Source organism: Leptopilina heterotoma, unplaced genomic scaffold (assembly GCF_015476425.1).
Source record: "Leptopilina heterotoma isolate Lh14 unplaced genomic scaffold, ASM1547642v1 Lhet_279, whole genome shotgun sequence".
Taxonomy (NCBI): Eukaryota; Metazoa; Arthropoda; class Insecta; order Hymenoptera; family Figitidae; genus Leptopilina; species Leptopilina heterotoma.
In genome coordinates, this window is record NW_025110987.1 from 106,298 (window position 1) to 124,923 (window position 18,626).

Below are 18,626 nucleotides of genomic sequence, written 5' to 3' on the forward strand. Positions count from 1 at the left end.
TATAATATGTATATCCCAGAGATATCTATAAGACATCTCAGAGATATCCATAATTGTCCTGGAATGTAAAAATGCCGATTTCGATAAGAAACAGTGAATATTTGTTAAAAATTGATAAAAGCAAAGTTTGACAAGCGCGACTGAATTTACCATGTAAATAAATGAAGTGGTAAGTTTAAATGGACTAAAATAAATCTACTGTTACCGACAGAAAGTTCCTAGAGAATTGTGGTAATTCAACAAAACAATAAAATTTCATTGTTTTTTTAATTCTCTAGGAACTTTCTGTCGGTAACAGTAGATTTCTTTTAGTCCATTTCAACTTACCACTTCATTTATTCACCATGGTAAATTCAGTCGCGCTTGCCAAACTTTGCTTTTACCAATTTTTAACAAATATTCACTGTTTCTTATCGAAATCGGCATTTTTTACATTTCAGGACAATTGTGCTTTCAATTTATAATGTGTACTCTGCTCATGTGATTTTAATTTTAATGCTAAAATAAGACCGTATTCGGCGGATGAAAAAAAGATTCAGTCAAACGTCCCAATACTGTTTTCACTCGAATCCGTATTGGCTCAGAGCTTCACTCAATTCCTAAACGCTCCACTCAATACTTTTTTTTACTGGGGATTTATTTATATTCTTTTTATATTAATTTTTATTACAAAATATTATTGTTATTACTTTCCAAACTACAAACAATACTTTTCTGTTTAATCATACTGTTATTCCTTTACGTAGGCATCCAGTGCAACCTGTCGTAGCGGCCATTTTCTTCCTCTAGTCACCTCCAGCTGTAATTTTCATAGCTAAAATTACATTGCGGCTCGTAAAAACATCACATGGTCGCCACAAAATCTAGATTTCAAAATTCCAGGCTTTTTCCAGGTTTTCCAGGTTAAAAATATTAATAATTCCAGGTTCAAATTTAGGAATTATTTGTGATGAAAAAACAAGTATTTTACAAAACAGTGTTAACAATATTCATTATTATGTAGTTATAAATTAATGTTCTCTTAAACAGTTAAAATCACAGGCATTTTTATGTTTATTTTTCTGAAAGTGATACTTTTGATATTCGATTTTTCAATTTATTTTTTTTAAATTATATGGTTTTTTCTATTGAAACTACTTTATTTCATACTCAAAAGAAAGAATTTTTTATAAATATTATATAGAAAAATTAAACATCAGACCATTAACTTTATTTTAATGTGCATTCACATTTTTTTTATAATATTTTTAATGTATAAAAACATCATTAATCATCGTGAAGTAATTTTAACTTAAACTGAAGACAAAATTTAAACATTTTTATCACATATAAAACGGAGGTACAAAAATTTTTAAAATGCACATAATGATAGAAAAACATTGTATTTTTAACACTATTTTTAAAAAATTTTTAAGAGTTTGAAAAAAACCATAAAAATTTAGTTCTCTTATAAATTATAAATTTTTTCTATGAAAATGGTTAATAATATTATTAGAGAGTAGATTCTATAAAACTAATCGAGATATCAAAAATGTCACTTTCAGAAGAATCAGCCATAATTAGAACATTGAAGTCATGTCTAAATTAAATAATTTTTATCTTTAAACTTTGTTCAAAATCTTGAACAAAAAGCAACTAGTAACAAAAAATTTTGACAATCGTAATACTAATAAAGATATAAAATCCTTTTTTTAGAACAATCTTAACAACATTTTTCACAGTTTCAGTCAATAATTAAAAAAAAATAAATTAAAGGGAAATTGCATGTTAACATTTTTAAAGAAAAAAAACATGTTGAATGGAATTTTTCTTAATATCTTTTATTAACCCAAAAAAATTCCAGAAATTCGTTCAAATTCCATGCTAATTCCAGGTTTTCCATATCCTTTTTCAATTTCCATGCTATTTCCAGGTTTTCCAGGTTTTCCAGGTTGTGTGGCAACCATGTCATCATATCCAGTCAAAATAAATTTTGATTAATTCTTTATTTAATTTTCCTTTCCGATAAAGAGCCCTTTTTCGAAAAAGTATTTGGTTTTTTTTTAAATTATCAAAGTGAAAAAATACCGCGGAATGTGGGAAGAGTGGGTTGGCAACACTGACATTTGTCAACCTGTATTGATTTTAGAAATAAAACCGGATTCGAGTCGGTTTATATTTATATTTATATTTACCGATGGTATATACAGTAGGATCTTTCAATAGTGCAGTCGTCGGAAATATTGTGCACTGTTTGAAGCGTGCAAAAACTAAAACTTTCAGGTCTGTGTCAAGAAAATTAAGGTTCCCCCACTACTAAATACCGGGCACCACTAAATGATACTAAATAATCAAATGAGCGACGGCACTGTATTTGACGTCACAGATTCCCTTTCCCTTTACCCCCCGAAACCCCTTATCTACTCAACTCACTAATGACTGCACTGTTCAGAACTGCACTATTGAAAGATTCTACTGTATATAGGTAGTGAGACTCCGTGATTTGAAATCTTCGAGGTTGGTACTTGATGACCGTGCTTCGACTCTTGCTATAACCAGGTGTTTTCTCACTACTTTCGAGATATATCATCAAGCGGAAGTTTTGACGTTGAGATATGATGTGCGCACTGTCAATTATTGTCCAGTATACATATACATTATAACTCGGCTGTCAAATAAACTGGTTTTACTCAGGAGAGGTTTTCTACAGCTTCCCTCTCCTCTGGAGGGAAAACCCATTAGACGGGTGGTCCAGGCAAATGCGAATACTCCTAATTTCAAATCGTTCTGTAGACGCAAAATTACTACTATTATTACACTAAAAAAATTTAATTGAACTAAGTAAAATCCCTGCTGGAAGTAAAGAGATACAAAGAGATTAAAAAAAGGGGATAAAAAAAGATTAGAAAATATAATAGTTTGGAGATGCAAAATGGATACTTAAAAGAGATACAATTTTTTTATCTCTTTCTATAACTTTATATTTATATATCTTTTTATCCCTTCTAATCTCTTTATATACAGTTTTAGATATAGAAATATATAGAAAAAAATATATAGAAAGAGATAAAAAATTGGGGATGCAAAGTGGTGAATTAAAGAAGATAGAACTTTTCAATCTCTTTCTATTCATACATTTCTGTCTTCCTCTATCCATTTTCACATCCTTTCTAATCCAAAGGAAAGTAAAAAAGGAGATACCCCTTATAGAAGAAATCGATTAATTTCAATTAAAAACTTTCTCTATTGTTGTTAATTGAGTTTCTTAATCGTGTTGTTTTAATTCATTACGATTAACTATATGAAAAATTTGCAAGTAAATCTTTAATAAATTTTTAGAAAAGTTTCGATGCTTTGTGAGTTTAAAACTAATTTTGGTTGTCTATTACTGATAAACATTTATTGGTTAAATATATTTACAATAAACTATAAAAATATGGAAGTTATAAACTCAAACAAAAACGTACAATCGCACAGTGCATAACACACGCTTTCTGATCTACGGATCTACTGACCCGACGCCATGACACATAACAGCTGGGAAGATCGACGCATGCGCGTATAAGTTTATGAGTATGTATATAGAAAGGGATATACTATAGTAGATTAGAAGAGATAATCTTATTATATCTCCTCAAATCCCCATATTCTTAACTATCCCTATCTCTTCTAAATAAAGTAATAGGAGATAGAATATGGGATTGAAAGAAGATTAAAAGAATAACATTCGGAAAAGAAGAATGATAAAAAGGAATAAAAAAGGTTTATAGTTTTGCAGTCTCGCATTTCTATCTTTTTCTATCTCAATAATGGGAATAATGGTAATAAATAAGTGTTAATAAGATCCTACATAAAAAGCGATGGAAGGGTATAAATAGGATATCAATAGTTATTAAGAAAAGGTTATAAATGTGGAGAAAGAAGAGTATCGAGAACTTCTGTCATAAAAAGAGATAGAAGTTTATAGACAGGTTATTAAAAGGTATTGAGAATAGGTTATTAATAGGTATAAAGAATAGTGTCTATAAGGTCTAACATTGAAAGAGATACAAGGAAATAGACAGGATTTTAAAAGTAATAGAGAAAAGGTGATTGAAAGGAATAACAAAAAGTTGTAATAAGATTGTATATAAAAAGAGATAGAAGGGTTTAAAATGGCTATTAAAAGTTATTCAAAAAAGGTGATTAAAAGAAATAGCAAACAAGTTGATAAAGGTAGGAATAGAAAGGCATAAAGAAGTATAGGTAAGAGATTAAAAGTTATACATTATTCATATCTCTTTCTATATTAGCAATAGAAAGGGATTAAAAGAGAAAAGGTTTCTATCTATTTACTTCCAGCAGGGATATGCATTTACTTGACATAATTTACTTGAATGAATCCCATATTCATTTGAAGAAAGAAATTCATTTTCTTGTGTCAAGTAATTATTAGCATTGAACAGAATTCTTGAATTAACAATTTAGTATTTGGCAGAACTCAATATGTAATTATTTCAACCAAATATTTTACTTTTCCGAAGTACCAAAAAGTATTGAATCTAGAATATCATGTTCTTAAGCGAAATAATAAAGTATTGTGTGGAGAATTCATGTTTCTTGAATCGAATCATTTTATTTATTTGCATTGAAACTTTTTTTTACTTAACACAATTGCCGGTGTTCTTGATCCAAGAAAATATTTTTCTTCAAATGGATATGCAACTTAAATATCAGTTTTTGAAAACTGTCAATTGAGGCTAGGATGGCATAGTGGTAGCGTGACGGCTTCTGGTGCGTGCAACCCGGGTTCAATCCCTCCGACCGTGAAAAATTTTCTTTCAAGGTATATTTGTTGTAATTGTGTTAAGTATTAATTAAATGTAAATATATATGTAAAATAACAATTATTTAATTATTTAAATAAAAAATATAAATGTTAATTAATTAAATAATAAAAATGTTTGACCAAGGTATAAGAAAAGATGGGATGGGGTAAAGGGGGGGTAATTCAAGTAAATAATTTACTTATATTGAGAAAATATTTTTTTTAATGAAATCTATAAATTTTCTCAAATCAAGAAAATATTTTCTCGGTCAGAGAACATATTTTTTTGATTTGATACATAAATGATTTTGATTTAATATATTCTTCATTTCTTACATGCTACTTAATTTCTTGATCGAATTCCATATTTTCTTGAATCAAGAATATATGTTCTTCTCCCAAATATACTATGTCAAGAAAATCGTTTTCTTGAATCAATACTATAATAGTCTTGGCTGTATTCAATCTCACGATTTGCTTCAACCAAGAAAAATTTTCTGAGTTCAATACTTTTTTTTCAGTGATATGTATATATAATTTTATAGAAACTCTACGATATAAAACACTTGTAGGAATAGCAAGTAAAAGCTTAAGACGAAAGCGTAAACGAATAAATAAATAAATAATGTAATTTTAATATTTGAAATTTTGTATTTTATAAAAGTAAACAATCTTTCAAATTGGTTATTACTAATGAAAGTTAATACTCAGTAATAAAAGATACTCACACTTAAAAAATTATGTTGAAATTAAGAATATGTGGGTAGTTCTACAAACGAAGGAAGCAAATGGAGAAAAATTCGGCACAATATTTGTTTTTTGTTTAGGTTCTAAAAAGTATGTTAAATTTAAGTAAATAGTACTAGTACTATAAAACTTATCTGAAAGAGGCCAGTCAAAAAGTTACAAATTGCAAATTTTACAGCTATTTAAAAACAATTTAACCAGGAGACCCAGTTTGTGAAAAACAAATTAACAATAACTCATAAAATAATGTATGGATTTTTCTATAACTTTCGGTTATGGATCTTACATGGCTGACGAATTTTAAAAATTGCATGAAACTCTTTATTCGGGGGTTTTCAGGGTCGTTGATTACGAATTCAATGTCAGTCTTTTAAAATCCGAAATGGTGAATCCAATATGACGGAAAAAATAATTTCAAACTTACTTAATTTGCATTAAACAAGTTACTTAGGGGTTTTTTGGTGTCGATGAATATGTTTATAAATTAGATACTATAAACTTTTAGTTACTGAATTTTATAAAAATTTAAGATTTTTGTTTTATAATTTGTCTGGCATATTTAATTTTGAAAAACTGATATCGGATTCGTAATCAGCGACACTGAAAACCCCCGAGTAACGAGTTTCATTTAAATTTCATGCGATTTTTGAAAAGTTGTGTGCCATATTAGATCTGCCATTTTGAATAACTGACATCAGTTTCTAAATCTGCAACCCCAAAAACCACCGAGTAACAAATTTTATAGAGATTCATGAATGATAACGTCTAAATTTATAATTTGTTTATAACAAATTACGTGTGCTGATTGCTGAATAGCACAATTCCATAATTCAGATTATCTGTAGAAGTGAATTTAAGTACTCAACAATGAAAAAGTTCTTTAATTATTCATTGAATTCTTTAATTATTCGTTTGTTTATAACAATATAAATATTTATGCAAAGTAAAAATCTAATATTAGGTTTCACCAATCTTTTACAAATTTAATGTGGATTATTTAAAAAAAAATTTTTTGAGACGATTGAAAATTGTAGGCTCTTCGCTTTTTTGAACCTGTAGGCACATAAGTGTATCCTGTCAGAAATTTCCAGAAAAACTGTGAACCAGGAAACTGAGAATTTGGTCATTTTTACTTAATAACAAAATTTAGCATACTGTTCTTCATGGAATCAGATTCTACGACATCTAGAGCAACAAAACTATTTAAAACAAAATATTTTTTTAAAAATGCGTACAGGAAACTGAGGATTGGTCTGAACAACTGACAATTTCCATCACAAAGTACACAATTTTAGTTAATTGAACGGCAAATTAAGTAAAATACAAATCATATCATATTTAGTTTACCTTTATTGAGCACTGTAAAAAATGATGAATTAATCGGTATGAAAATTCTTAACAATTTTAATGTTTTTTATGATGCCAGGAAAACAGAATGAATTCGAGGGACAAAATTGAACATAATATTTTTTAAATAAAATATAAAGTAATGTAACAATTATAATCTTTGAAAAGTACAACTACTTAAAATTGTTATCCAAGTGTAAATTTGCATTTAAACGCTTAAAAACAATATTTATTTAGTTTAATAACATTTATTTTCACATAGGAACATGTCAGGAAACTGAGAATTTAGCACTTTAATGCTTATTTTTTGAAACCGGGTTACGTTTTGTGACATAATAGAAACCATTAAACTCTACAGTTTCCATTGAAAATATTTTTTTTAAATTAATGTAAAAAGCACCCTTGACAACACAAATTCCCACATTTGTACACCCAAAAAACGATATTCTAAATTTAAGAATATAATTTTGGCTCCTATTAAGTATATTGTCCATGTATTTTATTCTTAAAGTTAGAATATAATATTATTAAAATAGGAAAAAGTTTCTTAAAATAGGAATATTTCTGAGTGTAAGAACTTTATAATTAAATGTTATAATTAAATTTGTCAAGATTTTGTTAAAAAAAACTGTGTACAGTACCGTCCGAAATTGTCAGTCCACCCATTTTCAAAGGAATGACAAACATTTTTTAACATAAAATTCATGAAAAGTAAAATTTTTTTTGGTTTATATTTTGAAAGACGATAAAATTTTGAAAAGAATAAGACCTTACAGAAGTCATTTGGCCAAAATTTGTAGAAGATATTCTTAAAAATCGTCATTTTCAATGTTTTACAAAAAATTGAATAACTTCTAAAATAATGAACGCTTTTTAATAATCTTAGGCTTATTTTAAAGACCATTTTCTACAGAATAAGAATTACTTATAGGCATTAACCTGTAATTTTTAACTTGGAATAAGCTTGACGTCAAAGTTGGACAAAAAAATTCAAAAAATTTGAAATAATATTATTAAAAGAAAAATAATTTTTGAAATTCAAACATATATTTTTATTAAAATTTCTTGAAAAATCTACACCATATCATGTTTTATATATGTTCTAGAATAGTTTTTAGTACAAAAAATTGATTTCAAATTTTTCCAATTTTTTTGTCTAATTTTGACGTCATGCTTATTCCAAGTTAAAAATGACAGGTTAATGCCTATAAGTAATTCTTATTCCGTAGAAAAAGACCTTTAAAATAAGCCTAAGATTATTAAAAAGCGTTCATTATTTTAGAAGTTATTTAAATTTTTGTAAAACATTGAAAATGACGATTTTTAGGAATATCTTCTACAAATTTTGTCCAAATGACTTCTGTAAGGTCTTATTCTTTTCAAAATTTTATCGTCTTTCAAAATATAAACCAAAAAAAATTTTAGTTTTCATGAATTTTATGTTAAAAAATTTTTGTCATTCCTTTAAAAATGGGTGGACTGACAATTGCGGACGGTACTGTATACAGATATTGTATACAAATAGTGTATGCAGATACACTTAAAATGTATTCCGTTAAATTGTAAACAGCAAAACTGCACAGGAATTAAATTCATAAAATTTCAATTTTTAAAAAAATGTTTAAAAAAAATTGCAAACCGTCAAACTGTGTAAAGAAAAACTGTACAAAGTTAATTTTTTTAATTAAATTTATTAAATTAACTTGTGTGTTGTTTTACGGTGCACATACTGTTAATTTGTGAGCAACTTGAACCGCCCCTACGTGTTGATGACATATTTACTTCTTCAGAGAATTAAAAAATCGTAAAAAATGTTAATGTCAACAAAGTTAAAGTTACACTGAATAAAAGTTTTGTTTAAAATTTTGTCAAAGTTGCTTAACCCTCCGTCACACACATGAGAAAAAATTACGACTTTACACACGTTTAGAGAGAATCCCTCACCACATTGTAAAATAAGCAACATTACAACATAAACAAAGCAATCAACAAAAAATTTAGTTTTAACACAAACTGTAACGGGAATTTTAATATTTATTTATAATTACAAGAAATTATCTAACAAACTATTGCATCGTGAACCCGAAACTTATATTTTACTCAAACACTAGGTCTCTAATTACAAAGTTAACTTATACTCTTAACCACCATTATACTAATACAAAAATTAGACAAATTCGATTCCCAAAAAGAAAGATAAACTCAAAGGGGGAACTGCTGAGAATTAATAATCGACGATGCATCGATCTCCAGTCATAAATAAATTTCAAACCTTCGTTGAATGAACTCGCCAACAACCAACGGCGTCTCCAAACTCCAACGGTCAATTCGAACACAATTAGCAAATAAAATAATTTAAAGGTTTAAACACAAAATAAAATAACATAAATTAATCAAAAAACAAACTGATAATTTATTAAGAAATTAAAATTGAAAGTGTACAAATATTAAAAAATGGCAATAATTCTACTTTAAAATATCTCTGATTTTCGTACACACGAAAATGCAAATTAAAACCAACTACAACTTCAAACTCAACGCTCAACCAGCTCCATTGATATCTAGGCGACGAGTGTTCCTCCGATCCGCGGCTTTACTGGAAACCAGCAGCGAATTTGGGAAAACTCCTTCCTTATCACACCTCATGATTTTTCCTTTGAATCCTTCCTTGTCGAATTTTCAACGATACCTAATAGAAAGAAGGAAAAGGGTCGCTATAAGCCATGTGACATCTCCCTTTTATCAAATAGACGAAAAATCAATCAGGGAAGGGGCACTAGGTGAGATAGACACAAGACGCTGACCAACAGACTATACCAAAATTGGGAAAAATGCGACGGAACGATAGAAAAGACGGAGACAAAGTCACTAACTATAGCACTAGACTCAGAACGAAAATTTGCCTATACACTGAGAGAAGTCCGGGAACTAATACGTCCCGTGCGAGGCTTGAGTGATAATTTTGAATGTTCTTATGTGAACCCTCGATCGGGACGTCTCAAGCCCCGATAAAAAACGTGGAACGTCCCGAAGCGGGATTACTTACAACTTTTAGTTTCGGTCACGAGTTGTTCTCTCACATGCAGGAACAATGTTTGACAGACTCGGGGCGTCTGAGCCCTAGATAGGCCAGTCGGTGAGAACAAAAAGTGCACATAAGTGCAACCTGAAAAGTCAAAGCAGTTTCTTGTAGTTTGAGGGCCCCAAATAAGAGCCCCATAGTTTGCACCACATTTCCGGTTGCGAAGAATGGTGGAAACAATCGCCAAAGTTCGAAAAACATGGTTTTTCGATGACTGTTGCTTCCGGTTAAATTTTAGGGGAAAAAGTTGTGATTGAAAGTTATAGAGCTTGGAAATAGCTTTCAAATGATTGGTCGCAAGTTAAAAAAGCTTAATTAGTTTAGTTGCAAATGAATTTAAACCATTAAAAATAGCACTTTTTTAATTGTTTAATAACTTTGTTAATAATTATCGAATTTGTTTCTAACTTCCCAGAAATATTCCCCTTGCGAGGCTGAATAAATCCCAAAAAAAATCAACTTGATCGGGTAAATAGTTTATGCATAATTCTATTTGTTAACTAAAAACATATAATTTTTCAACGGAATTTCCCCACTTTTGGACCTGCGAATTTCGTTTTTTTTTCTTGGAGAGTACAGTTAAGGAGTCTAACTTTAATTCCATTTAAATGGGAAATTGATTTTTTTTATTTAAGTGCATAATAATAGACGTTAAAAAAGGGTATGTTTTTTTGACATAAACAAATGGAATAACTCGGCCAATTTTCACTTTATCGATTTCGTGTAAAGGGCATTTGATTTCATTTGTTTTCACAAAACTTTTCCAAAAAAAAAATCCGATCTAACTTCAAGAGGTGGAGAGTTAACTTTTTTTAAAAAAAAAATTCCTGACAAGTTAATTATTAATGTTTTTTATTGAAATTCGCACCACTTACAGTTTGATACATGTATTTTATGTAAAAAATTAAACATAAGGTTTTGTGCATTTTTTTTTAATTTATAACAAGTAAAAGTAAATGTATCCATTTTTCAACCTCTGAACGGCGGAGTGGGGGTACTCGGAGGAGCGTGATTCTCGCCGCCACAACTGAATTCAGCTGTTCAAATTTGCAAAAATGGCCATAACTTCGTTAATTATTTACCGATTTTTATCTTTCTTTTTTTAATTTGATGTATTTTTTTACGCTGAATCCAAAAATAATTTTATATGTTTTCAAAATACAATATTTTTAATAATAAAAAAGAAAATTTTTTTAACAACAAATTTTTAATTATTATTTATCATATATGACAAAAAATTCTTTTCGTACATATAATTCCATTAAATTTAAAATAATATTATGACATAAAAAAATTAAAATTATTTACTTATAAGTGTGTGTAGCATATAAGCTTGTAGCATCAGGTACACATATGCACGCCTGTTCAATTATCAATACAACAATGCTACACACTTATAAGTAAATAATTTTAATTTTTTTATGTCATAATATTATTTTAAATTTAATGGAATTATATGCACGAAAAGAATTTTTTGTCATATATGATAAATAATAATTAAAAATTTGTTGTTAAAAAAATTTTCTTTTTTATTATTAAAAATATTGTATTTTGAAAACATATAAAATTATTTTTGGATTCAGCGTAAAAAAATACATCAAATTAAAAAAAGAAAGATAAAAATCGGTAAATAATTAACGAAGTTATGGCCATTTTTGCAAATTTGAACAGCTGAATTCAGTTGTGGCGGCGAGAATCACGCTCCTCCGAGTACCCCCACTCCGCCGTTCAGAGGTTGAAAAATGGATACATTTACTTTTACTTGTTATAAATTAAAAAAAAAATGCACAAAACCTTATGTTTAATTTTTTTACATAAAATACATGTATCAAACTGTAAGTGGTGCGAATTTCAATAAAAAACATTAATAATTAACTTGTCAGGAATTTTTTTTTTTAAAAAAAGTTAACTCTCCACCTCTTGAAGTTAGATCGGATTTTTTTTTTGGAAAAGTTTTGTGAAAACAAATGAAATCAAATGCCCTTTACACGAAATCGATAAAGTGAAAATTGGCCGAGTTATTCCATTTGTTTATGTCAAAAAAACATACCCTTTTTTAACGTCTATTATTATGCACTTAAATAAAAAAAATCAATTTCCCATTTAAATGGAATTAAAGTTAGACTCCTTAACTGTACTCTCCAAGAAAAAAAAAACGAAATTCGCAGGTCCAAAAGTGGGGAAATTCCGTTGAAAAATTATATGTTTTTAGTTAACAAATAGAATTATGCATAAACTATTTACCCGATCAAGTTGATTTTTTTTGGGATTTATTCAGCCTCGCAAGGGGAATATTTCTGGGAAGTTAGAAACAAATTCGATAATTATTAACAAAGTTATTAAACAATTAAAAAAGTGCTATTTTTAATGGTTTAAATTCATTTGCAACTAAACTAATTAAGCTTTTTTAACTTGCGACCAATCATTTGAAAGCTATTTCCAAGCTCTATAACTTTCAATCACAACTTTTTCCCCTAAAATTTAACCGGAAGCAACAGTCATCGAAAAACCATGTTTTTCGAACTTTGGCGATTGTTTACACCATTTTTCGCAACCGGAAATGTGGTGCAAACTATGGGGCTCTTATTTGGGGCCCTCAAACTACAAGAAACTGCTTTGACTTTTCAGGTTGCACTTATGTGCACTTTTTGCACTCACCGACTGGCCTAAGATTCAAAACATCTTAAACGCAACAAGAACAGTAGCTTATAGCGACGTCTAGCGGTAACTATTACGCCCTGGACTTCTCTCAGTGTAGAAGTAACGATGTACTTCGTTACAAAACTTACAAATATGTAGTAAATTATTCTAAATTATAAAATTAATTTTCGGTCTCAAAAATAAAAATTAATTACACGAATGCACATCTTCGAAGGAATTCCACTTGACATGTAAAATTAATGTAATATTAACAAATAAGCAAAAAAATCATTAAACAATTGATTTTATTTATAATTATAATATAATTTTGTCATTAGCCAACAGTGGAACAAAAAATGTTTTTAAAACTTAATTTTTTATTTAACATAACCTCACTTTTCGAGTTTTTTCTGGCTTTGAAGCTTCATAATTAAATATTAATTATGTTTAAACTAAATGTTTTTTTAGAAATGTGTTGAGGAGTAAATTGTCGAAAGGTATAGAAACTGATTTTATTTTGCAATGAGGAAAACAGAAGTTATTTAAAAAATACTGAAACCGTAGAGGGAATCCCTCCCTAGGTGTGTGACGGAAGGTTAAAATGGCTACACATGGGCATTTTGAAAATGTTTAATATTTTCTTATGTGGTTATTGAAATACATTTTTGAAAGAGTGTTCAGTAAGTAATGTAAAGATCATTAGATCATTGATCATAAATTGATTTACTTTTTGTAACACTTTATGCTGTACTTGGTTACATAGTTGCCTGCGTGTGTCATAGTTTGCCCAAAAGTTGGGTAAAATGAAGGTCCTGACCTTTTGACAGTATAGTTACCTGGTGGAACCATCAGTTTACCCAACTTTTGGGCAAACTGTGACACACGCAGACAACTATGTAACCAAGTACAGCCTAAAGTGTTACAAAAAGTAAATCAATTTATGATCATTGATCTAATGATCTTTAGATTACTTATTGAACACTCTTTTAAAAATGTATTTCAATAACCACATAAGAAAATATTAAACATTTTCAGAATGCCCATATGTAGTCATTTAAACCAACTTTGACAAAATTTTAAACAAAACATTTTCTCAGTGTAGTGTTTAATTTAAAAAGAAACTTAAAAATTAAGAAAAATTCAAGTACTCTAAACAATAAGAAAATAAATCTCACCTGAAGGGGATTTTCACCTGTAAGCAGATAAATAATCTCAAAAGAATGTTTTACAATTCGTACAGACAAAAGCTTTTTTCCATTATTGCGTCCGTGCATCATAAGGCTATTCGATAACGGCATTGAGCTTTACGAAAGCGCTTAGCTGCATACCTTCCGGCAGAATGAGGAAGATATTTCGCATTTTTCTCTTTCACTGCTATATAATCCTGCAATGACATGTCACTGACTTGTACATCTTCACAATTCCATCGACCAAAAAGTTTTATTTCCGGCAATTCCGCCGACCAACCTCCTTGTACCGTTTCAGTACCTGGCCCAAGGTCATCGAATGTGTCCATATCTGACATAATTTATCTAAATGAAAATAAAAAATTAATTAATTAACTATAATAATTGTCGTATTCTGTCCATTCTATCCAATCTGTCCACACATGAAGTTAGACATTTGTGCATGCTTTTGTTTTTTTTATATGTTTTGATAGATAATATTATATACCTACTTCTTCATTTTTTTACTATTTCGTAATTTAATAATATTATCTTTATTTTTCAAATAATTCAAAAATATTTTTATTAATCTAAAAAAATTTAATTTGAAACCTTTTCAAAATTCATTTATTTCTTAAAATTCATGCTATAATGCTTTTAATATTCAAATATTATTTGAATAATTTTAATAATAAATATTCAAGTCCATAATTTTAACTGAAATTCATTTTTAAATCAATTTTTATTAGAAAATTCTACGAGAATTCAATTACATATTTAAATGCAAAAATAAATAATTTATTAAATAATTAAATATTTCTTAAAATTGAATTCTCATAAAGAATTTTATCAAATCAATTTTAAATAATTGATTTCTTTTGACGATTTTTAATAAAATTGTTAAGAACAATTATACATTTTTCGAGGAATTTGATGATTATGAAACTTGTAAACGTAACTCTTTGAAAATTCAATTAATTAATTAATTACTTTTGTGTATGATTTTGTTTTTTCAATATTTCTCATATGTATGAGATTTCTTTACATTTATTGCTTATAATAATTTTTACTTTTATTTTCAAAGTATAATTTAATATGAAAATGAAAAATGTTTTTAAGTATGTTTACGTACCATACAGAAAGAAACCACACGCGCGCATTATTTTAGCTAGTTGATGATAAATTTATTTTCATTTTACAGGACTTTCAAGAATTCAGGCCTCGGATCGACTTTTATAGTTGAAAAAAGTCGAAAAAGTCGATTTTAATATTTTGAATATTTTCAATTCAAATAACAAAACAATGTACTCTACGAACATAGGGTTTATTATTGCAATTGAATAACAAAATTTTGTCATAAAACGTTATCTAATATTTTATAAAAAATTAAAAAAAATAAAATGATATATATAAATTCTACGCATAAATGTTTACAAACGAAATACATTATTATGATAATAATATTAGAATAACAGTAATTAATAAAATTAATAATACTTCTCATATTTAAGATACTATTTTTCAACAAATATTAATAATGGGTCAGAATTTCTCAAACGGATCACCTAAAACTAAAAAATTTTCTTTTTGAACCAAAATATTTTTTTTTACTCCTAATATGGTTAAGAAGTTAATAATTATCATTGTTATTGACAATTATTATAAATAATAATCAAGTTTCTTTGATATTTGTTAACATTTTAGACATTTTTTAAACAAAAAATGTTTATATCATATGTACATTCTTTTAAAAACTTTAAAAATTTATTAGCACAAACAATTACATTTGTTTTAAACAAATTATTTACTTTTTAAACAAATAAATGGCTTATTTCTGCAAAAATAAATTTTTTTTTCTTATTTTAACGAGTTTAAAGTCATGAAAGCTCTACTCACGGAGAAAAATAGTTAGCTATTTCAGCTAATTTTTAGCTACCTTAGCTAACCTTAATTGCTATTATATGGATAGCAATTATTGTTAGCTAATGCAGCTAATAATTAGCTAAAATAGCTAACTTTCTTTGCTAAAACAGCTAATTATTAGCTGCAATAGCTAAAAATTCGCTATCCATATAATAGCAAACTCATTTTTCTCCGTGCTTGATTATTGATAACTACATTATTGTTCATATGATTGTTACAACAATGGTAATTATTAAATTCAAAATAATTTTTTACCAAAATCGACATAGATTACTTAGATAAACATAAATTTGGCTGCAAAAAACAAGTTTTTATAAAAAAGAACTAAAGTTATCTATTTGTTAATTAAGATTGTTTGCAACAATTTAAATAAATTGTATTATATATTATTATTTGTCTGGTGGTCATGCTAGATTAATTTAAATTGATTTTATTCATTTGCAATGAAAAATAAAAAAATAAACATAATTTTTTCTAAAAAAATATTGCAAATTGTTAACTTTGAGTAAAAAAAAATTATAAACAATTTAAAATTCAAAAATTGGTTTAGAGGGATCTCTTAGAAATTTTATCCCCTTTAATTTACATTTTATACACAAGTAATATAAAAAATTATAAAAAATAAAAAGATTTAAAAACAAAATATGTATATATTCGAATAGTGCAATTCAAGACGAAACCCATATTTTAAATTTTAAATCCGTCAATTGGATCTCGAGAAAAAATTTGTTAATTTAGCCAAAAAAAAATTTTTGGCTTAATATTTTCAGGGATTCTTCTTATCCATATCAGAGTAAAAAAGAATATTTTCGTTCAAAAAGAAAATTTTTTAATTTTAGGTGCTTCGTTTGAGAAATTCTGACACAAATATTTTTTTAAGACAAGAAAAGAAGTTGAAAAAGTCGCATTTTTCAAGATATCCGAGGCCTGAGAATTAGCTACAAACAATACTAATTCAAAAGTTTGTTCTAAAACATACCCTTTCGTTAAAACCGTACTCAAAGAAAAATCGTCAATCAACTTAAAGTCAATTTTTACTATTATGTTCAATGATCAAAACTTTTCAAAAAATTGACGAAAATTGACGATTTTGTTTAAAGAGTTAATTAGTTGTAATAATTAAAATGATTATTTTTTATTAAATTAACTTACTTGTGTATTAACTTTTAGGCAGTAAATGAAAATCGATAAAAATTTACTTTTTTAGATTTTTTAAAATTTCGGAGAAATTATGGTCATATTTATAAATAAAATTCTTCAAATATTCGATTATTTTTAAAAGATTTCACTAAATTTCAATTCTTTGGAAATTTTTCAATTGTATATTGATTAAAAATATTTAAAAACATTTTTAAAAAGTTAATTGTAGAAATTTCTTTATTATGTTTTGAAAATATTATACCTTAACAGCTTAAGAAAAAAATGTGGACAATTACAATTATTATAAAAAATTGAGTTTTTGTATTTAAAATTTAAATAATTGAATTCTAATAGAACTTTCGGAAAATTATTTAAAATAATTGATGTAGAGATGAAGTTTAGTTGTAAATTGTATAAAATAATTGAATTCTGGAAGGCTTATAATAGTAATTTTTAGAAATTATTAAAATTCATAAATTTTACTCCTTTACCGTAAACTTTCATATTTTCCTGTAAAAAGAATTTTTGTCAGAGAAAATAATTTTAATGTCAGTAAATTGTCAGAGAAATTGATAATCTGAAACTTGTGACCACTGTCAATTTTGAGGTTCAAGAAACAAGAAACTTAAATGTAAAATCCATAAAGAAATAAATAATATGAAGGTCATTTAATATAAAAGGAAATATAGGAGAATTATAGTTATTTTAAAGATGATTATTAAACAATAATATAAATACACTGTTAAAACTCCTTTCTGAATTTTCATATGAATAATTATTTTCCTAAGAATAACGTATGAATATCACTAGATTAAAAAAATTTTAATTAGTCGATTTAATGTTAACACATTCAATTAATTTTAGCAGAAATGTGTAATTTTCAAAGGAGCAACGCTGTATGCATATAAAGTTATAATCAACCAACGTGTGAATTTTCAATAAAAACCTGGACATTTCACCAATGGTAGTATGTGTAAATTTACCGGGAGTGATAATAGTTCAAAATCTTTGTTTAATTTTTAACATATTATATATTATTAACTTTATTATAAAAAAGTGTTAATTTTTATAATTGGAACAAACTCAAATAATTATCTAAAAAATTCTATGTAAGTATATAATTATGTATAAACGTGCAAGAGAAAAAGTGAATATAATAAATTTTAAGGTTATGTTCAGTATATATTAGTTTTCTGTTGAAATTTTATATCAGATGAGAATTTTATAATCAAAATGTAAAAATCACACGTTGGCCCATTGTAACTTTATGTCCATCGTGGTTCGTGTGAAATTTCAATCAGAATTTTTTACAGTATGTATATATTGAAAAAAGTTTGAGGCATGCGTGGACTGCTCTAAGATGATATTTAAATCTATCAGTTAATCCAATCACTAAATTTCTTTTTCTTATAATTTAACACTTTGAGTAACTTTGGAAATTATACACTCATTGCAAAAGAAGACAATTTTCACACTTTTTACCCTTTGTTTTGATAACTAACGTCGTTTCATGCAAACAGCGTGAACAGGAAAAAGGCAGTAACAGAACAGCTGACGAAGCCATATTGCATACTCTGACAGGAAATTACTATTTCAGTCAAATTCAAACTTTACTTATTAAAAATTTCTTTGATAATAAAACAACTCTTTAAAATATACAAAGATTAATATTTGTTTATCGAGATAAATTTCTCATTTATATGAATAAAAACAATTAAGAAAAATATACACTTTTTATAGATTACACTAATTTTATTGAACTCTATATTAATATTTAAAGCTCGATAGTTAGTTT

General features: G+C 27.1%; 1 pseudogene; it reads right to left on the reverse strand.

Annotated features, from left to right (window-relative positions):
- Positions 1–1,726: 1,726 nt before the first annotated feature.
- Positions 1,727–18,398, reverse strand: LOC122504123 (annotated as a pseudogene).
- Positions 18,399–18,626: the final 228 nt, after the last annotated feature.